The sequence below is a fragment of the Falco biarmicus genome, chromosome 1 (assembly GCF_023638135.1).
Source record: "Falco biarmicus isolate bFalBia1 chromosome 1, bFalBia1.pri, whole genome shotgun sequence".
Taxonomy (NCBI): Eukaryota; Metazoa; Chordata; class Aves; order Falconiformes; family Falconidae; genus Falco; species Falco biarmicus.
In genome coordinates this window covers 11,566,614-11,588,300 of record NC_079288.1, presented here as the reverse complement: position 1 = coordinate 11,588,300, position 21,687 = coordinate 11,566,614, and the positions used below count along the sequence as shown (strand labels likewise).

Sequence of the window (21,687 nt, the reverse complement as noted above, 5' to 3'; positions counted from 1 at the left end):
TTCTCATGACCCTCGGTATCACCCCCAGACAGGAGTCACACCAGTGATTCACACTGTCACCAGTTGGTTACACAGACCCACCCCTCCAGCCAGGCTCTCAGCAGAGCTTCTCTCTCCACAGCTTGGTCTCCTTCCAACGGTCCAGTCCTTCCCGGGGGGAATGGGAGATGGATGGGAGGTGGCTGCAGTGCCTGCGACATTCACCGCCATGCCACCAGCAGTTCTCATGGCAACTGCAGCCCTGTGTCCCCAGGAGCAGGGACCCGCATCCCCCCCATGCCCTGACCCCTCGTCTTTGACCTTGCTGCTGTTGCGACACCCGTGTGCCGTGATGAACTGCTCCCTGCCCGCATTATTGTTACCATCTTGCAGCAGCAACATCTGGTTTGCAAACCCGTGCAATATGCCAGCAAAATTAAACTCATCTATCAAAAAAGCAACAATGAAAAGCCAACAACAGCTAAAAAACCCAATAACAACCAAACCCCAGGCTGAGTCGTTACGTTACAAATGAGGCAGCGAGGACTGACCCTTCCTAAAGCAATTCTTTGTTTACAACCACATTACATAGAGGCTGAGCAGACACGGTCCTAGAGAACCCAAATCTTTGCTGGTCTTTGCTGAGAGTTTCTGTTTGGGCAAAACTCCATGAATTTGGGACATTCAAGCTGGAGGTGAAACAAGCTGAGGGGTATGAGAGAGCATCTTGTGCATCCTGAAGGATGTGAAGACATAAAGGCAATCGCTGCTGACACTAAGGGTGGCCTCTGCCAAGCGGGGACATAATTCTGTGGTGGAATTTGCCATCACCTGATGCTGCAAAGGCCAAAATTATAAATGGTTCAGCAACAGACCAGCCAGATTCATGGTGGATGAAATAAATTGGTGGCAATGAAATGTAAGAGTCCCAGAGCCACTTTCAGCCACAGGGAGCCTCCAGCCTTGATTGCCCTCAACTGGGAGGCGGTAACAGGAGAATGAGCCCTAAAAACCACCAGCTTTCATACACATAGCTGCGAATACTGGTACCAGGCACCGTGTGGAAGGAGGTACTGGGCGGGATGGCTCTTTACTCTGGCCCGGTGCAGCTGGTCATAAGGTGATTTTGCTCAGTGCAACCTCACGAATCACCTTTTCCCCCCATGTGTACCAAGCCCACATTTCTCAGCTGTGGTGGTGTTGCCCTCTGCTTTGGAAACCCTGTGACGACTGAGTCATCTGGAAGCACCTGAACCCCCGAGAGGGTGAAGGAACCAGGTCGAGCCCCCTTCCCCACTGCCTGCCAGCTCGCTCCCGGGCTGGTCCCTGCCCCTATAACACAGCAACTGCAAGTCGCTGTTGAGCAAGAGCAGGAGCTGCTAAACCGGCAGCAGGGCAAGGGCAGCGGGAAGGCACGCTGACTGCTGTTTGTGTTTTGATAAGTGTTGAAATCTCCGCTGTGTCTTCCCAAGGAGGAGATTAACCCCTTTCATGGCGAGGCTGCAACACACAAAAGCTTTCTTCAGCGCCCAGGAATGAGCGCGCACCTCCGCTGCCAGGGCTGGCGGGCAGGGACACGCCAGGAGCCACAGGGAATGTGCTACCACAGCTTTTGGGAGATTAATTAATTACAAAGGGCATCTTTCATGGACATAAACAGTTGCCTGGAGGCCTCCTTGGACTAATGGCATCTGGGTTTTATTGCAAAAGAGCCACTTGAAAAGACAAGAACCACAAAAATGTTTTTGGCAAGAACAGCCACCAGCGAGCCCTGCCAGAATAAATGGATTCTGTTATTTTAATTTTAGTAGAGCTTGGAGCTTTATTTAATTACTTAATAGGGGAGGAAGACTTTCCTCAAAGGGAGCATTTCGGCTATGCATGCATATTCATATCTGGCCTTTTCCAGGTCCACACTTTCTTCCCAGCAGTGGCATCTGAGACGGCTGTTCTGTGTCCAGCCAAAGCCCTGGAGGCAGCTGATGGGGCTACTGCTCACCGGGGGCTTGTGGCCCCTTCCCCACGCCAATGGGCTTCACAAGACTTCACTTTGGCAATGCAACGCTTTGGATTTGCCTTCCCTCGGAGCTGCTGCAGCAAACCCTCCAGCCCCAGGCCAGCTGCAGGGCTGGCTGCCCCGGAGGGCTGGGCTGGGGGGCGATGCTGTGCAGGGGCTGAGCACCAGGTGGTTACAGGTCCCAGCAATGCACATGGTGCTGCTCTGGGATTTCCTGATGCACCCTGGTGTGTCAGTCCTTGACATCAGCACTTTAGTGCTGGGGTCACATTAAGACACCCCAGTAACAGGCTGCCAACCCTCAGACACTCCTGGTGCGGGGTTTGATCACTGCTGACGTGTTTATTATGGCTTTTGTAGCCCTTTATGGACTGTACAATGATGCCTTTAAAACACTTTTCAGTTTCCCAGGGCAAGCAGGGTGTTGGCTCGACCCCCATCCTGGAGAACGGAGTCCACAGAGATGTCACCTGATCTCGAGTCCCTGTTCTTAGCGAGAGCACAACTCCGAGGAAGAAAGCATCACTTCATGTCAAGAAGCCAGAATAACATATCAGGCTCCCTCCTTACAAGACTGAGCACCTAAGGTTTGTGTTTCTGGAAATTCAGCTCGGAGGAACGGATGCAATGGTACATGTTGCTGGTGTTTGCTGCCAGCCCATGCTGGGTACCCACCTCAGCTCCATCAGGGGCCAGAAAATGGGTTCAAACAGCTGGTTTGCCTCAGTTGACCTGTGCTGCTGTCCCACCAACTCGAAGCAGCGTGAGAAGCTGGTGATAACCAAGAAAACAAACACCGGTTGTTCCAGAAATGTGATTTTTGGGATGGGACAGCCTGTTTCATGTAGGAAGAACAGCCCTGTGCTGCTGTTTCCCATAGAGGTGGGAACAGCACTTGGTCATTGGATCCAGAAAACTTGAGGTGTGTTTGCTGTTGGAAGTACAGCTGCTGCTTTGCTCCCAGCTAGACCAAGGCATGTCCTGCTCAGGACCTCCTGGGCTCCTTGGCAGCATGTGAGCCATTAAAAGCAGCTGTGGCTGGACTTGCTGCAAACCTTTCCCACATAAATCTAGTCCAGATCTCTCTTGAAAGGAGGCTGACATTGGCAGATAAGGGCAGCTCTTCACAAGGCCTCATGCCATCGCAACACAGAGCGGTAATAAAGCTGCTGCAATTACAGCGATCGGCCCCACATGCTCCCTGGCCTCTAGTGAAGCCTTCCCCAGTCATGTGCTAAGGGCAGAACTCATCTTCTCTTAGGCCCAGAAGGCGAGTTCCTTCTCCCTGGCAGTCCTAGTATGACCTTTTAAAAATCATCAGCCTGTCAGAGCCCGGGCAGTCAGGCTGGATGGATTGAAAGGATCATCCAGAATAAGGTGCGCCAAGCCTGATGCCCTGGGGAGAAAGGATGGTGTCATCCCCCCACCCCGCGCTCCCAGGGTCAGCACTGACCTGTACCAAAGCAGCACCTCAGCTGCACACCCTTCTGCATCTGAGTGCACGGCCAGGTCTACCCCAAGCTCACCCGCAGCAGCAAAGCGAGTTTGTGCACTGCCTGAAATGGCAAATGGCAATTGCAATATAACCAAGGAGGAGGAGGAGGATGCAGAGAGAGGGTTTGAACCAGCTCTGGGGTTTGCAGCTTGCACCTTGCAGCAATGCAGCTCCTTGTTGCCGGAGCAGCAAACAAGAAAGATCAGTCCCTGCTCACCAAAACCTGATGACATGGTCCCAGTGCCAGCAAACTGGGGGTGGCTGAGATGTGGGCACACGCTCACCCCGACAGCCTCTGCTGTGCTGGGTCAGTCACGGCTTCACTTGGTGCAGGAGGGGCAAGCAGAGCGGGTCTGCAGGCACCCCAGCGAACACGGCAGAGGTATAGCCTGAAAGTGCAAAACCACCATCAGCCAAGTGCTGAGATACAGAAAAGCCCACAGCTGGGGCATCTGCATGGCAGCAGCAGCTCGGGGACACTGTTTGTGTCCCTGCACCCCTCTAGCATGCTGCTGGGCCAGCGCAGTGCTCTCCCCAGCCGTTTGCAGCAGCAGCAGTGGCAGCGAAGGGAGAGCTGCCGCTGCAGGGCCCCCTTCTCCGCACACCAATGTTTCCCCTTATCTCTGGCTGCAGTCCCACTGACCTGGCGCAGCCCCGAAAGGGCACGCAGGCCGGGAGCTATCCGCTGGATAAAGGATGGGAGTGAAGCAGAAACATGAAGCTGGAGTCGCACACAGCCTGTTTACACAGAGACGGGCTTTCCCAAAGGTGCTGGTGACTTCAGCTATCGGGACCTTTCCATTACACACCCTGCAAGTTGCAGCAGGGTTATGTGACACAGCAGAAGGACATTGCTTACCCCTGCACTGCACCCCAAGACACCTTCCCTGGCCAGCCTGGGCTTGGGGGTCCCTTGTTTCAGCCTCCAGGTGCTTTTTCTTTCTTTGCCACTAGCCTGAGCCACTGGTCCAAGCAGTGGGATACATACAATGCAACCGTGGGGAAGGAAACCCCCCAGGCAGATACTAGAGCATCCAAGGAACCTCCCTCTTTCCACGGCTTGAGATGAGTTGTCAATGAACATGACAATAAACACCTGAGACCAATCTTCAAAGAAAAAAAATCTGCCCTCTGTTACTTTTTGCCCTGCTCAGCTTAAAGCAGCTGCAGTTTGGTTCTGCTCCAGCTCCAGCGGCCAGGGTCTGGCTGGGATTTTGGAACGCCCCAGCCCACAGCAGCGGTGGGAAAGGAAGTCCCGGTGGTGGCAAGGGCTGTTTTTAAGGAAGTGCCACCAAAGAGGTCATCATAGGAAAACGTATCAAAGAAATGCTGCTCTTTCCAAAAGAGCCCAACAGTTCTGCAATCAGCTGTGGGACCCTGAGTCCCACAGAAGAGCCTTTCCGGCAAGGAAGAGCCAAATCTGCTCCCAGAAATGTCACACGGGGTCACGGCGAGGGTCGGACACTCTCCCACCAGCGAACACCCGTCCTGAGTTCTGCCTTTGCAGCGCAAAGTGACAGCATGGTTAAAAATTCAGTTGGCTTGTTCGTGCAGGATTATCTGGTCTTTGTGTATGGGAGGAAGGGGAGAAGGAGGAAAAATACCTTCCTGTCATCTCTGGGAGCCAGCAAGGCTCGAGGGAAACCCCCTCCTCCATCAGCCACCTGAAACACCAGGCAGAGCTGAGGTGAGATGGGCACTGGCACCCTGTGCCCTGCAGTCCCCCTTGGCAGCATCTCTCTGCCTCTCTCACTTGTGTGCAGCCTTCTAGATGTGACTGGCATGATGGTGGGTGCTGTGGCAGGGCTAGGAGAGCAGCACAGAGAGGGAAAATAAACTGCTGGGGGGGGGCTCTGTGTGTGTGTGCTTATTTCCCCTCTCACTTCCCTACAGAAATGCTGCCAGAATTTGCCTCCAGGGAGGGGCCAGACACCATGATGATGGGCATGTAACACAGCTGGCCATCCTGGGGAAACATGGAGCCTTCTCCAGCACGAAGCTATTGAATGAGGAGGATGGGGAAACTGAGGCACAGCAATCACTGTGCTTTGATGCAGCCTCATTCCCCCAAAGCGGCGGGCATTGCTCCCTGTGCTACTGCACCCACCAGCAAGTTGTCTTCTCCTCCCCCTACCACTATTTCTCTTTTTCTTCTAAATTATTTTTAGTGACTCTACAACAGAAATGTATTAAGAAACATCAAAACCCGCTACCACAAGCACTTGCCTTTCCCCACCCCGGAGCCCGTGCTCCCAGAAGTACCATCACAGTCTGAACAGGAGATGATTGAAAACAAAGAGTGATAGCTTGATGTAACCAGTAGCGTGTACATATATATAAAATTTAAAAATGCTGCCTAAAGAGGTGGATTTGTCCCTCCTATGAGGCCAGTGTCTCAACCCAGGGGCTGTGCTGCCCTGGCAGCTCTGGCAAGCCCTAAATTTGCTTTGATGAGCTGCGAGGGAACGTCAGAATTAGTTGTGCCTTCCACTTCGCCTTCCTTTAGATGTCAGGTGAAATCAATAAATGGAAAGATGCATTTCAGGAACCTGATAAAAATTAAAAAACAAAACAAAACAAAACAAAAACCAACAACAAAACTGCAAGAAAAGCTGTGGGACTGAGGAAGCTGAAAAGAGAGCAAGAGGCAAGGAAAAAGGAAAATCACTCATTGTGTTGCTAGATGTAAAATCCATGCCAACTGACACTGATATCAAAAAGGACACTGTTGCCATTGATTTTAATGGAGAATGGATTGGTCTGAGGATGGAGCAAAATAAGAGGCAGGAATAGCCCTGGGAGAGGACAACAGGGGTCATGGATCTCTTCCACCTCTACCCATCCTGCTGCCAAGGCATTTTCTCTGGGCGAAGGCAGCACTCAGGGAAATCTAGGTGTTACTGGGGGGACCTACAGCACAACCATCATCTCCCAGAGGACACCTGCACCCTCGCGAAGCAACTGTGGTAGAGTCAGGGGCCTTGGGTTTTCTCATGGCTCTGCTCTTCTGTCCCCACTGAACCACTGCGATCCATGCAGGATGAGTGCATCACCTGCTGGGATAGTCCTGGTCTGTCCTCCCCTGGGCCATGGTTGGAAAGCCATCCAGCAGGACTGCTTCATTTCTGTGAGCAGGTAATGGTCCCTGGGTTATTTGCTCCCCGAGACGTACAGAGGAGGCTCCTGCCACCCCCGCACCCTCCCCGTGCCCAGCTCCGCCAGGTCCCTCCCAGGACATGGGTTTTTTACTATCCCAAATACTCCAGAGCAGTTTTTTTAATTTAAAATTTCAAAGCATACATGAAAACAGGGCTTCCTTCCATTGGGCTGTGCTGGGATGAAAGGGCAGGTCGCAAAGCACACAGGGCATATCGTCACTTTTAGGCACTTTGGAAATACCCCAAACCCCACAGCTGGAGGTAGGAGCTGGCCCTGAGCGCAGGCACCATCACCTGCAGGGTGCAGGGACAGTCACTGCTGGGTGCTGTGGGCACAGCCCTGCCCATAGGCATCACTGCAGGGGACAGACGCAGCACACCATTAATGTGCCACTGTCCCCAACACAAGGCTCTGGTCCTCAACACAAGGCTCTGGCAGATGGGGCCTCCCCTGCCCCCACCCCACCGATCTGACTGCTCTGCACTTGCTGCTGCCGCACGGTTCGCAGCATCGGGAGCTCCCAGGCTCATCCTTCCAGCGGATGCTGGCGTTTATTTGACCAAGTCTCAGTATTTATGTATCTCATTACATCTGCAGCCTGTAGCATCTGTTTCCACACTGTATCTGTCAAGTAGCATCTTATCAGCGGAGCTGCCTTCCCGGCCCTTCCTCCTCTCCTTCCAATTAAGCTCCCTCTGAAGTTTAGGAGATGGCTGACAGCCCAACACAGGATGCAGCCAGCACCCGTGGTGCAGCCCTCCACCTAAACTCCAGCCCGCAGGGCCACAGGGACCCCCAGATGTCTGCCCTGTCCCTATCCAGACCCCCAGAAGCAGCCAAAGCCAGTCGTCCCACTCCCAAACCCAGCACGCGGGGTCTGTCCAGGGCAGGGTGAGAGAGAGGGACAAGGCAGGTGGTATGCCCACCCCAAAGGCATCCTGGCAAATGCACCTGCGAATCCACCCAAGGGCTGTGCCAGCCTCTCAGGGGTCCTCAGCAGACACCCCCTGCCCAGTTGCACCCCCGCTGCATGCCAAGCACCCCGGGCAGCTCTGCTCCCAGCCACCAGTGGGTTTAACCACTTCAGCATTTAAGAGAAAACACTCCAGCAACCTCACTGCCTCCAAAACAGGGACTTGGACATGGAGCTCCCAGCGTCACATTCAGGGGGCTAACAGCCAGCGTCACCCCATCCCGAGGCCACAGCCAGGAAGCCTTCTCCTTCCTGAGGAGCTGGGAAACCCATCAAAGAAATGCCACGGAGAAAACAGCTTGTCTGCACGGGCTATTGCTGATAGCTCCGCAGGTGGATGCTCCCTTTCCGGATCTCAGGGCCATGACCTTGTTCAGGAAGAGCAGGAACAATCCCAGGCCCAGGGCAGGGCAGCGGAGCCCCGCGGACCCCAGGACGAGGTGACCCAGCAGGAAGCAGCAGTGTCCCCAAGATAAGGGGCTCATTCTGCCCCCGAGACCTCCGCACGAGCAGGCACATGCCAACATCACATCAGCTTCCCCAGCCCCGGCGCAATGGGGCTGTTGGGTGCTTCAAAGGGGCAGGGGGGCATTTGCACACCAAGAGGGTCTTTGCTTAACAGCACCATCCCCCTGCTGTGCTTTCGGTGCTCAGCTCCTGCCTCTCTGTCCCCGTCCCCCCCCCCCCCCCAGGAAGGGAGGTTGCACTGATCTGAGCTAATTACAGCATGCAAGCCCTCTGCCTAATTGCTCTGATTAATTATTGATGGTAGAGCTGCTGCTTTGCGGGCAGCAGGTAAGCGGGGACCCCCTGTGCTCAGGGAGGCACCTGGTGGCCTCCTGTCCCCAGGTGAAGGCAATGCCAGTGACAAGAGGCGATGCTGCTGTCCTGGCATCCTGTGACCAGTTTGGGAGAAAGAGCTGTGCCGAGAGGCTCTCGAAAATCTGCTGTGCTGGGAAGCACATCTGGGCATCTCCCAGAGACCACCAGTGCCTAAGTGCTATCGACAAGCAGAAACTCTCTGATGCCATTAGCCGTGCAAGCCATTGATTTTCTTTGCTGGAACAAGAAACTCATCAGAGCTGAGGCAATCATGGGTGGCACTGCCGCTTCCTCCGGGCTGACCAGCTGGGGTTTGCAAAAGGGGTGTTTTGTAGTTTTCTTTCCAACGGCTAAAAAGCCAAGTCACCGTGGCACATTTCTGCATCCATCTGGGAATATGCTGAGTCCTGCCTGGTGGCATTGCTGGTAAATCCCAGTCATCTGTCTACCAGGAGAAGATGAAGAGCTCCAGAGCCCTTAACCACAGCCACCTTTACCACATCTCCATCCTTTGTACCGGACTGGAGACACCACCAGGCGTCATCTAAAGGATCTTTCTCTGCTGGGGTCAGGGATGGGTTCATCAGCCATCTCTGCCACCAAGGAGTCCTGCAGTGGTTCCCCCTCAGCCTGCCACGAGCCTGATCCTTAACCCAGTCTTAGTGCTCCTCTCCAGGCACTCCAGCAGCTTCAGTTCTGCGATGTGCCATGCACCGGGGAGTGCAAACCCTACCCTTCCTCCTCAGATCTGGACCCAGCACACGTCACCTCCAGCAGTGGCCACATGCATTTTTTGATCCCCCCATGTTTTTACACCCCAGTGGCCTCTCCAGCACCATGTACCTTCCCCAGCAAGAGCTTAACCCCAGCAGTTGCTGGGGCTCCAGGCATAAGGCACGAGCTGTTTGCCAACTCCCTGCAGCACCAGTTAATTCTTACAGGGGCGGAAATCAGGCCCACAGTGATTTCATCATATTTCCAATGTAGCTCCCAAATGAAAAGTGATTCCTCATTTCCCGATGCATTTGCTTGGGTAAATTCAGGCTTCTGGTGGCTGGCTCTGTTGGCTTTTTGGTGCTGTTTTTTATTGTAACTGTTGGCTCTTAATGAAAATAGACACTACTTCTGCTATCTTCCACAGATGCCTCTATTATTCCGCAACCTGCCGATTCCCTTCTACGCTGTATTATGCCAAAGGAGGATTTTCCAGCTGAGATGATGGGCACAATCCTTTCACAGCCTTGCACCCAGCCTTTCTCCCTTCCAAGTGCACGAAGTGCAAATCAAGCGCTACCAGTCCCGCTCCTACCACGCACGGCAGTATGTCACTGCTGGAGGTGGATGGCAGAGGACAGTCAGTGCATGGCTGGAAATTAATCCTATGAGCCCAGCGTTCACCCAAAGCAGAGGTTTGCTGAGAAGCATGTGCCCGTCTGCCCGCTGCAGGGCTGTGCCACGGGGAAGGAGCTCACAGCCACTTTCCGTCACAGAAGGGTGCAGGGGAGTCACAGCCTTCAGAGGGACTGGCACAGCCTTCAGCCTGGACCTCTGCCTCTGCCTCCCCAGTTAGGGTGTTAAAATACCCAGTTTGGGGCCTGCACCACAATTCTGAATGTGCACTGCATTTTTTGCTCTTATTAAAGATGTGCTGGTCTTTATCCCTGGCTGGTACATGAACAGTGCAGGAGATGGCTTGTGCTCTGAAAAGCCTAGAGAGTAAAGAGAAAAGGCTGAGAGATGAGAAAAAGAAGGGTGTAAGTGACCCAGCAACTGATATAATTAAACCTCAGGCCTGTTTTTCTTCCCTAATGGCACCCCTAAAGTTTTAGACCTGTGCACCCCCCCTCAGACATCCTCCCAGGTGCTGCTGGTGGCCTTGGAGGGACCAGAGCTGTACCTTCTCCCACCCGGACCTGGGTCGACCCTCTTGATAGGCTCAGCCTCAGGTCCCAGAGCAGAAGGGTTTATACTGGGGAGCACCACTGAGGGGATGGGAACACCTCCGCTATCCCATGCCTCTCTCACTCGAGGATCCTCAAGACTGCACATTTCAGCCCTGACTAAGCAAATCATCTTGAAGAGGAAGGTTAAAGAACTGTTTATTATTGGAAATGTCTCCCTCTCTAGGACTCATTTTTTGATAAATTAGCTTCAGCTTCATTACTTCATGATATATTTCCCTTGACATTTAATTATACTTACCCCAAACACATTAAGCCAATCAGTCTGAACAGCTTCTTGTTAATATGCAAATTTCTCCTTTGAAAAGCCATGAATCTGTGAAAAATCTCTTTAGACTTCAATTAGGCCCATTTGGGAAGTTGGGAACCCCCCAAAACACCTTCCTGGTCCAAGGCTGGAGAGGACCTGGGGGGCCCAGACCCCCAGACACACCCCACGCCGGGGTTTGGGATGGGAGAAGGGGATGCTGTCACCCACTAAAGCACCTCCTAGTGCTATGAAGCTGGGAGGTTGAATCCAGCAAACCAGCACCATGATGGCAGCTCATCTCCATCCCAGCCCTTCTCCATGGGAGCTGATGTTTCTCCTCTCCACCAGCCCTGGAGATACGGAGATCCTCTGCTGCGGACCACAAATCCTTATCACTGCAGGGGAGCTTCACGTGGGAGCTACAGAAGATGCAGTGAAATCTCAGCCCAGTTTTCAGCAAAATAAACAGGAATCTGGTTCCCCTGGCGCCATGGGCAAATGGGACATGATTTGCATTAGGCAAATAAATTGAACCACACAATTAACCATCTGCCCTGGAACAGATTTAGGTTTTGCTTTAAAGCATCACTTCCAGCCTCCCTCTGCTCTCATATCCGTCTAAACGCCGTAGGATTTTCTACTCGGAAACCAACGGGGAATAAATTCACTGAATCATTCCTATAAGTAATTGGAGAGAAACATCAGCATAGGTACTGCAGCCCTGGTGGCCTTTGGCCTCCTGGACGTGTTTCCCGTGCATTACGCCAATGAGCAAACCGCAAAACTGCTTCAAAACCTTCCCGAGTCTCCAGTTCCCACCGACAGCCTTTACTTGCTAAAATGAGATGATTTCCTGGGAGCTGCTGAGTGCCCCAACATCAAGAAAAAGTTACCCATTTAATCTTCTTTCAAAAGCAGTTGCAGTTTTTTAAAAAAATACGATTCAATATATTTTTTTTTATTCCCTACAGTTAGAAGTTAAGATCAGAAATACATTGCAATCAGTGTACTATATAAATAGTCCAATTTTGGAAAACAGCTCTCATGAGCAATAAAGAAACCCAATTTACTATGCACCATAATAAAAATATCTCTTTTAGCATATAAATCAAACCAAAGGGAACAGATAAAAAAAAATAAACTCAACTCCCCTGTTTTTTGCCCAAGAGCACAGGCAGCTGGCCCTGGGGAAGGGCTCGCCTGCCCTATATAAATACATGCAAGAACAAATCTGTTAAAAATTGTAGCCACCACTTTGTTTTCTAAAGGTCCCAGTTTATCCTTCGGCAGAAGAAGGAGGGCTGGGAAGAGGTCGTTGAGAAACACAATCCTTTCCTGTATAAACACCATAGCCTGTGCTGATTTTAAGTGCATCATATGGTATATATTTTATGTGTGTATATATAGAGGGAGAAAGAGAGATTTTTCAAGCCAGTCAGAGACATAAAGTGATCTTATATCATCTAAAACCAACAATCATACTTGGACTTCTGGCAGTTTTCCTTGCAGTCGTCCCTGCCACCCCCCTGCCCCTTCCCCCACGGGCTGCCGGTGTGCGCTGCCATCTGCCCCCATTATTTTTCACAAAGGCATATAAATCACTGTGGAAACTCTTATTATCTTATTTTCCCTCTGCTTCCCTCTTGTCTGTTTTGAGAAAAATTAATGCATTTGTCTCCAGAAAAATGTGCAGTCTCTATAATTCAGTTTTAAAACAAGCACAAATAGCAAATGGATAGACCTCGGTTAGGAGACTCATTTTTCATGCAAGTAATTGAACCCTTCCCTTCGATTTTTCCTTTGGGTGTTAAAGACAACTGATGCCTTCCTGGAATTTGCTGAGGTCTAAGAAAGGTGGAAAGACAGACAGACAGACAGAAAAAGCAGAAGAGAGAAAGAAAGAGAAGACGGAGAGAAAGAAAAAGAAAGAAAAAGATGAAAATGGAAAGAAGAAAGAACAGAAAGGAAAAAGAGAAGGAAGGAGAAGGAAAAAGAAGAAAGGACAAAAGGAAGGAAAGAAGGAAAGAAGAAGGAAATTCTGAAGTGCATCTCAAAGCACTGTTTGCCTCTATAGAAGGACCTTTGGGGAGCTCCCAAGAGAGCATCCCAGCTGGGATTTTTCCAAAAACCAGCAGTGCTTCGGTTTGGAAGGCTCCTCACCACCTGGGTTGGTGAGGAAAGCCACCCCCATCGTGCACCCCAACAGCCTCTGCCTTAACCTGCCCTTGTGCCCCCCACTCAGCCACCCAGGGATGTCCCAGACCTGTCATGTCCCGCAAGCACCCCATGTGGCATGGAGGCGGGGGGGAAGCACTTTGCCCAGTTCAGGCCACTGGTTTCATCCTGATGCCTCTTTTCTGCATCTGAAACTCAAGGAACGTCCACTGCTCCCCCCCTGCCCCCCGCCAATGACACAGCTGCCCCCCCGCCACAGCACCCGCTGCTAAATGGGAACGTAAATCAACACAGTTCTCTGGAGAAAGTCCCTCAGACAGTGCCGTGTTTTTCCAAACCACAGAAATCACAGCCAGCTTGAAAATAATCCCCATCCCTTGTGCTGCGGGGCTCCTGTGCAGAGTCAGAGTCTCCCCCTAAGAGCAATATGTACAAGGCTCCTGTGCAAAATGATGTGCATCCCCGCCACAGCCCCCGACCGCATCCTGATCTCTTTATCAGCTCGGAGGCCCGATTCACCACTCACGCAGAGGAAGCCAAGAATAATTCCAGAAAAGCCACAATCAAGTGAGCGCTCAGGCCAGCAAAGTCTATTGTTCCTTTGTCTCTCACTGTATTATCTCTGTCCCCTGGGAGCTACATTATTGCCTGCAATACATAATGTGATTTACTTGTTTGCCATGCCTGCCCCATTTTTCTTAGGCACAAACAGAGGCGCACCTTCAGCCGTGCACACTCACTGCAGCGCACGTGTTCCTCCGGTGGAAGAAGAGGAGAAAGATGGGAGAGGAGGATGGGAACTGGAGCCAGAGAGAGGGGCAGTGGGTGAGAAGCTGCAGGCAACATCAAGGGGAACAAAATCTTGTCTGGAAATTGGAAGGACAGAGGAAACCGCTGAATGGAGGTGGTTCGGAAAAAAAGGTGTTCCTCCATCCTCCTTCCCTCTGGAGAAGGCGAAACCCCTTCAGCTCTAAGAGACCAAAAATCTGGACCTCGTGAGTGCAGGAACTGAAGTAGCTAAATTAAAGCAGCTGAAGCCAGAAGTAGGGAAATAATATTGGAAATGGGCAGCGGGTGCAGCAGGCTGAGACGCACTTGGGCCACACAATCACTCTCGGGATTTTTGGACACCCTGGTGTCCCTGCAGGTTAATGGACCGACTGTTGGGATTTGTTGGGAGCAAGGACATGGGCTTTCTCCCTTCTCTGCAGAGATAAAGGGATCCATCCTCCAACATATTGCTGTGGAGTCCTAATCAATTAAGGTTTGGGAAATCCTGTGACTGTACTGCTGTAGATGCTTCAGGTGTGTTTGTGTCTGTGTGTGTGTGTGCACACCAGCAGAGAGCTTTATGGAAGAGACGGACACCTCAAAGGACCCCCCTCCTTTTGAGAACAGAGGTTGTTCCTTAAATTATGCTGAGAAGTGACTTTTTTATATATCACTACACATTTCCTCCTGCTGCAAGGCCAAAAAGTCCTTTATCTGTATTACAAAAAAGGGAGCCTGACCTCAGGCTACGATCTAAAATACATGGAGTCACACAAGTTTACCCTTGGAGTCATTCTTCATCCTTCCCATGCCAATTCTTTGTCCTTTTGCTAAATGAAACTGTAATGGCTGGGAAAGGGCTCCCTATTTTCATTCCTGGAGCAAAGCAGTCAAGTGCAGAGAGGGCAAAAGTCTCCAGAAAATAGAAAGCTTAAAAAGATTCCTCCTAGCTTAATTTGCAAGTTCTGGGCAAGGCAAGGGCTAGTGCTGAAGAAGCTGGCCTCCTCCAGCCCCACAGTCAATTAAGGGATTTTAGCCACAGCTCACAAGGTCGCGCATCAAGAGCTCTATTCCATGCTCAGCTATTCCACCTCCTCCCAGGGAATGCATCACTGTCTAACCCAGTATCAGTCATCTGACATATTTCAGGAAGTTTCAGTTGATAGCAGACCTAAATTTCATGAGTAAATCGTACAGCATCTAGCTCAGGTCCGCTGTGCCACGCTCACCTTCCCATCGCTGCACAGGGGATGCAATGGGGATGTGGAGGCTGTTGCTTGGGCATTAGCATAACACCAAGGTTTCTAAAAGTGAATCCAGCTCATTAATGCAAAAAAATAAAAATTACAAAAAGAAAGAAAACTGCTCTCCAGAATATGAAGGGATGAAACAAAAAAAAACAATTAGTGACCTCAGCTTCATGAACCAACTTGAGTAATTTGGATCCAGGTCAATAAAACCTCATCTTCCTCACTCAGCACTGAGCTGGCACGGGCTGGAGGTTTCGGATCAGCTCCCAGAGATGACCCCCAGCCTCTCATTTTCTGGGGCTGCCTTGCTTAGCAAGACCAACCCTCCTTCCCCCTTCATTTCTCAGCATCCACAAAGAGAACACCCAGCCCGAGTGTGCTCCCTCTTTCATTGCCCTGCCCTGGAAAAATGTAAAGACAATGCGGGAAAAACTGTCTCAGCCCCCACTGATACTCTTACCTGCAGCAGGGGTTTCAAATCCATGCTGACACCATTCCCACCACAACAGCCGGGCATCTCCCTGCGGTCAGGGCATGGGGTCTCACCTTGCAGGGCAGCGGCACCGCTGAGACCCTTGGCATGATCTGATCTTCTATTCCAGTAAGGAAAGTGGGGAGGGGGGGAAGGGGGGGGCTTTGAAAAGCAATTCTGTGTCTTGGGAGCTCAGGTCTCCCCAAGAAGTAGTGAGATGTCTGCTCTTAAGCCATTTTGGAAAGCCCAGACAGGACCCCTGGAGATGAAGATTTTGAAGTGTGATCAAAGAGACTCGTGGAGATAGCAAGGAGGATTAATGCTTTTGCAAAAGCACAGTGAAAGGTTCTTAAGTTATTCCAGCGGGGCTTTTTTCAAAGGGGCCTAAGGGAGTTAGGCACTTAAATCTCACTCGGATCCTTTATTTAGTTTGCAAATCCTGGGCTGGAGTAGTGCAGAAGTGTGACCCCTGAAGCATTACTCTCCGAGCTTGTCTGCTTGAGTGAAAAGCTGAATTGATTCTGGCTGTGTTGGTGGCCTCCTGCAGCTGCTCCTCCTCCCCTTCGGAGCAAGCAAGCTTGCTGGTGGGAACAGTTGAGGGTACAATGTATTTAGAGAAACAAATAAGGGACCAGCAAGCAACACACTGAAACCGTGTGGGCTGTGTGTTCGAGGGAAAGGGCCGAGAGCGGCTCCAGGTCTGATTCTTTCCACAGGGGTTTATCCTGGACATCAAGTGCTGGAAGATGCTACTCACGGCAGATCCAGACTGCAAGGGTGACCTCCAGCTAGGTGAGCAGCATCACTACTCCTCCCCGGTGGGTTTCATCATGATCTCTAAGAAAGCTGCAGGAATCATTTATTTCATGAGTTTGGTTATTCTTCCCTGTTCATGTTGCCCTGTACTTTTTTTTTTTTTTCTCCATCACCAGCCTTTTACAGTTAAAAAATGTAGAAAGAAGTCCTGGGGGGTTTTGTTCCCCAGACAGCTGCATGTTCATGGTGTCTTAATCATTCCCACTGCCACTGCTAATGATATCGTGGAGGGTTACAGCTCCAGGAAAGCAATATGAGGAAGCTGGAAAAAAGGCACAAACAACAAACAAAGAACCTGTTCTCATGCAAATGTTCTTCACAACAATAATAATAATAATAATGATAATAATAAAAAATAAAAGGGCAGATGAGAAATGCACACCATGGTCCAGCTGCAGTGAATGCTTCCCAAGCCTTCCCGCCGGGTCTCCGGCTTTCATTTCATCTCCCCCAGCACCACAGACTGGATGGGGAGCCCCATCCGCCCAGCCCCCGCACAATGCAAGCGGGTTTGGTATTGTTGGGAAACATGGCACACATGTGACGTGCTATTGTCCCTAATTTGATTAATGAAGCGATCACACTAACGGGGCATTCCACACACACCCAGCACCTTGTTACTAACCCATGCCAGGAACTTCCCATCAGAGCATTAATTCCCCAGTACTTGCTTTTCCCAACCTTGTCAGGTAATTGTTTATGAAAAGATGAATGTATACAATAATACCGGGTGAAGGGAGCTGATGTATGTGGTGTTAATGAATGAAATAATCAGTTTGGTAATAACTGGCATGTATATTTGTCAAAAGGGAACCAGCAGGACATTAGCATTCTGCAGCCACCAAACCTTTATCTCCTGGTCTTGTGTTTGACAACCGCCCCCAGATAGTCCATGAATAAAATACAGAGTAGTACCCAGACATAATTAAACTGCCAATGTGGATGTACCTAAATGAACTTGATATCTTAATGACACTAGATAGCATGCGAATAATGAAGGCGGCATGAAAGGGATGTGCATAATGAACACAGACATCCAGGCTGTCGCTGAGGAGGTGCCCATAGGGACCGTCCCCACCAGCAGCAGCTCCCAGACCTCCTCGTTAGCATGCAGGGCTTCGCCTGAGCTCCCACGCTGTGCCAAGGGGACCCATGCCATGGCTTATCTGCACCAGCGCTGAGGCCAGAGTGTTGCCCCTGTGGGGACAAGGGCTGGTGTCCTGCAGTGCTGGCCAGGCTGTGGTCATGGAGGATGGGGCTCTCAGACTGGGCTGCTGGCACTTCTCACCCTCCCTCCTCCAGAAACCCCTCCTTTGCCTCATGTCTCTGCACCTCATCCTCACCAGCCCTGCTGCATCTGCTCCTCCAGAGACCTCTGGCACGCTGTTGTACAGCGCAGACATGATTTCAGGAGCACTTAATATGATTAAATTACCAGACATGTTCCTGTTTAGATTTTTTTTCAGCACGGAGATGGTGTTCCAGGGGAGAAAGCACTTGGGGCTGCTCAGAGCAGCCTGGCCGCTGGGTGGGTAACACGTCCCGAGATAACTCAGCAGCATGAAATAACTCTCACCCTCATCGTCCAGGGACATCAAGCCAGATGTATCTTCTCCCAGCACCCATGGGTGCCACCCTCCCTGCAGAGGATGCTGGGCTCCAGACAGCCATCCCAGCCATCCCTACACAGCCGTTGGGCAGCCATGGGCTGCTGCTCACGGGCATTTGCTCCCAAAAGGCAGGTTTCAGCCTCCTCCTTCGGGGAGGCACCGCGCTGGGCTCACATGCCACACCGCTTAGAAGGTAATTGCCACTTACTGCTCTAATGGCTCCAATTTTAGCAGCAAATGAGTGATGTACAGTAAGTATCAGTCTTATTAAAGAAATAATAATGGGAAACTAGAGCGTGCACACTGCAGGGAAGGAACACTCCCCCGTTACACGGGATACAGCTGTGCTGGTATTTGACAGCAGCAGAATCCCTGCCTGCTGCTGATATAACTCCAATATATTTGAATACAATAAGTTCAGTGCGTAGGAAAGGGTTGTCAAGAAAAGGTTGTCCCTGCCTAGTGCTGATATAACTCCAATGTATTTGAATGCAGTAAGTTCAGCGCGTAGGAAAGGGCTGTCAAGCCCTGGAACAGGCTGCCCAGGGAAGAGGCTGAGTCACCAACCCTGCAGGTATTTAAAAGACGTGTAGATGTGGCACTTAAGGACATGGTTTAGTGGTGGACTTGGCAGTGCTCAGTTAATGGTTGGACTCTATGATCTTAAAGGTCTTTTCCAGCCTAAATGATTCTATGAAAGCAGCCGGCTCAATACAGCTCGGCTTGCTCCATAATGACTGAATTGACCGGAGGCTCAGAAATTGCTGTGAAGCCAGCACGGAAAATGTGAACTGGAACAGGTCCTATCTCCCTCTAAAAAGGAGATAAGGAAAAAGTGCTTAATGAAAATGAAAAAAGTACAGCAGGTTTGGGGGAAAACAGTTTAACAACCAGCAGACAGCACAGTCCGGATGAGCACAGGGGAAGGAAGCCAAGGCAGAGAGCAACCCGCCGGAGGCAGCCCAGCAAGTCGTGACACGGGATGGAGCACCAAGATGGGTTAAAAAATGTAACTCCTGCTTGGGCCAGAAAAAGGGACAAGGTGGGACCAGTGAGGTCCAGCCTGCCCAAGGAGGTGATGGGAAGAACCCGGGCACATGCTCACCACCCACATGCTTTGAGCAATGACAGCCACCGTTAGCAAGACACGGCCAAAGAGCTCTGGGTCCCTACCAGGTGAAACCTTCAACTTACTACGCTCTGCCTGTTTGCCCCCACTGAATATTTGGCCCTGAGTGCCAATTATTTAACCATTGCTTTCCTTCCCAGGAAAGACATCCCCATGGTGCACCCTCATTAGACAGTAATGGTGATTTCATTAGATTAAATAACTCCGATGATCCCTAGAGACCAACAGCACTTTAAACACAGAGCCTCGGAGTTAGAATTACTGTTATTTAACATTGATTAGATTACAAGGCAAATCCAATTTTTCCCCTAAACATATGATGTCTATGATTTGCCTAGCGGGAGACGTTAAGGACGGCATTCCTGGAAATCTGTGCTGGGAGGGGGGACCATGCCTGAGTCAGCAATGTCGGGGTGACCCACGGGCTTGTGTCTGAAAGTCCTTCTGTGGAGAGCATGGATGGTGCTCAGGGGGTGTCCCCATTGTCCCTGCCCTTGCTTTGCTCCAAAGCCAGGGGTCAGGTGGACTTGTATCTGCTGTGTCGGCTTATCGCCCCCTCCAGCAGAAACATCACCAGGAAATAATTGGGCCTCTTTGACCCATGGCCCTGCCGCGGCTGAGGCCGTTAATCACTCCTTAAAGCTCCCTCCCCACTCCTCTCCCCCGGGAGCCCCATGGCCCACAGCCCACGGCAGGGGATGTGCCTCCTGGCCACCGCTCTGCGTGCAGGGAGCGGAGGGAGAGCACCCGGTCTCTCCTCCTCACCCCCAGGATCCTGCTGGAATCTGTCTCATGGCTTTAGGGACCTGGGGGCTTGGAGTGGGGTGGGAAAGGTTGGGCAGGGCAGGACGGGACCACCTCAGGACTCCACTCCTAAGTGCGGGGGTGCGGTGAGTGCCCCCTCCCCGAGGACAGTGCAGGGACAGGATGGCTTTCAGCACGTGGTGCATCTCCCTTCCCAGCCCCTTCCTCGGGTATGCGGGGTATTTAACGCCTGGCTTAGGAGCTCAGGCCGGACAGAGCTTCCTCCGACCCCCCTATGCTGACGCATCTTTGGGAAGCCAAGGGGGCAAACAACTCCTACGTGCATCCCCCACACTGGGCAGAGCCGCCCACAGATCCAGGGGTGCTGGGCAAGCCCGGCAGCTGCTGGCAGGCAAGAGCACAGCCCACGCAGACGGACAGACTCCCAGGAGAGCAAGCTCAGCTGCTAGTGCAAAACCACTGCTCTGATAAATCGGGCTTTGTACTGGGGATGTGCAAGGATGCTCAAGGAAGAGCTGGCTCCCAGCAACCAAGGTGACCACAAAGGTGACCATAAGCAGAGACTAGACCCACCAAGGCACCCACGCTGGGGTGACCGTGGGCTATTCAGCAGAAGCTCTCAGGGATGGAAGGGAGAAGAAAGATGCATACCCCATCCATGCTGGGCTCCAGTCTGGGTCTGGACTCCTCCAACCCCTGGATGACTCCATGGCCAAGAAAGCTCCTGAGAACAGCCAGGGCTGAGCATGGCTCTGCAGCTCACCCAGGCTTCGGTTCCTTGATCTTACACCAGCTTTTACAATATTCCTCGATTTGCTCAACAGAACCAAGCGCTGCTTTCAGGGCTTCAATAAAATTCAGAGTCACTCATAACTTTAAGCCAGATTTACTCCAGAGGAAACACACCCAAATTCCTTCCTCTCCTCTACAGTCACCACTCCTGATTCCCATCTACCTTCCCAGGGCTATAATGTGACTGAGCCCAGGCAGCTTCCGAGAGTGGGGCTGGGGGGATTGCTGTAGGGCAAGAGCAAAGAAAGCAGCAGCAGAATTGTGTGCTGGGGAGATGCTTATATTGCCCAAAAATAGATAATAACATAAAAACTCAGTGCTGCAATAGCATATTTCTCACATGCCAAAGAATCCATAGTTACAGTAGGAAACCAGAGGTTTTACATCTGGCCTGGGAAAGCTGGTAGGTCCTGACAGATAAACAAAGCCCACGGCTTCTCCTTTTAGCTGCTGCAAGAAACAGCTTGTGATGCTGGTGCCTGGCTCCAGTGGCCGGGGAGGCAAGCTGCTGCCCCCCTGCATGGCCTGGCAGAGGCAGACTGTGATGAAGAAACACCAATTTCTTCATCCCATCTCCGTTTTGGGGCAGGCTGGAAGGGAGGGCAATAAATGCTGGATTTTACTGTCATAAAGCCTCTTGAATAGCTGGGCTGCAGGGATGGGAGCACCAGAAACAGGGACACATCCAGGTGCCTTAGCAGCGTTAGGTTAATGGTTGGACTCAATGACCTTGATGTTTTTTTCCAACCTAAACAATTCTACGATTCTATGATCAGCTGTGACCTGGCAGTTTGCTGTCACTTGGCCAGACAACTCAGCTGCAATTAGGGAGCAACAAGCAGGTGAAGCTGTAACACTCTGCGGTGCAGCCCCCTTGAAACACACAGCTCACAGGTGGGCTCACCCACCCTGCCGCACCATGGGGGCAGCGGGTCCCCGCGATGTGACAGACGGCCATGGACCCCAGCAGGCAGGGCAGAGCTCAACCCGTCCCAGTACCACACAAAGCGACCCTGGCGCCTGAGCGGGCTTTGCCACTGGGGCTGACCCCGACCCATGCCACCGGCGCTGGTCAAACTCAATTAAACGCTGTGACTGCATCTGGGTCAGGCCACAAAGTCCTTCCCCCGGCTCGGCCCCTTCGGAGGCTCCCGGGCTAACCGCTTGCGTGTCCTACTAAATTCTTTCTTTCTGAGACTCTTCCAGAGGATTTACTGCTGCTGGAAGGGAGGGTGGCAGAGCCAGGAGCGA

At 51.6% G+C, this 21,687-nt stretch overlaps 1 protein-coding gene across 1 annotated transcript in view; it reads right to left on the bottom strand.

Annotated features, from left to right (window-relative positions):
- The window catches only part of HS3ST3A1 (heparan sulfate-glucosamine 3-sulfotransferase 3A1), a 40,386-nt gene that overhangs the window by 6,787 nt on the left and 11,912 nt on the right, over positions 1 to 21,687 (bottom strand). The window lies entirely within an intron of this gene.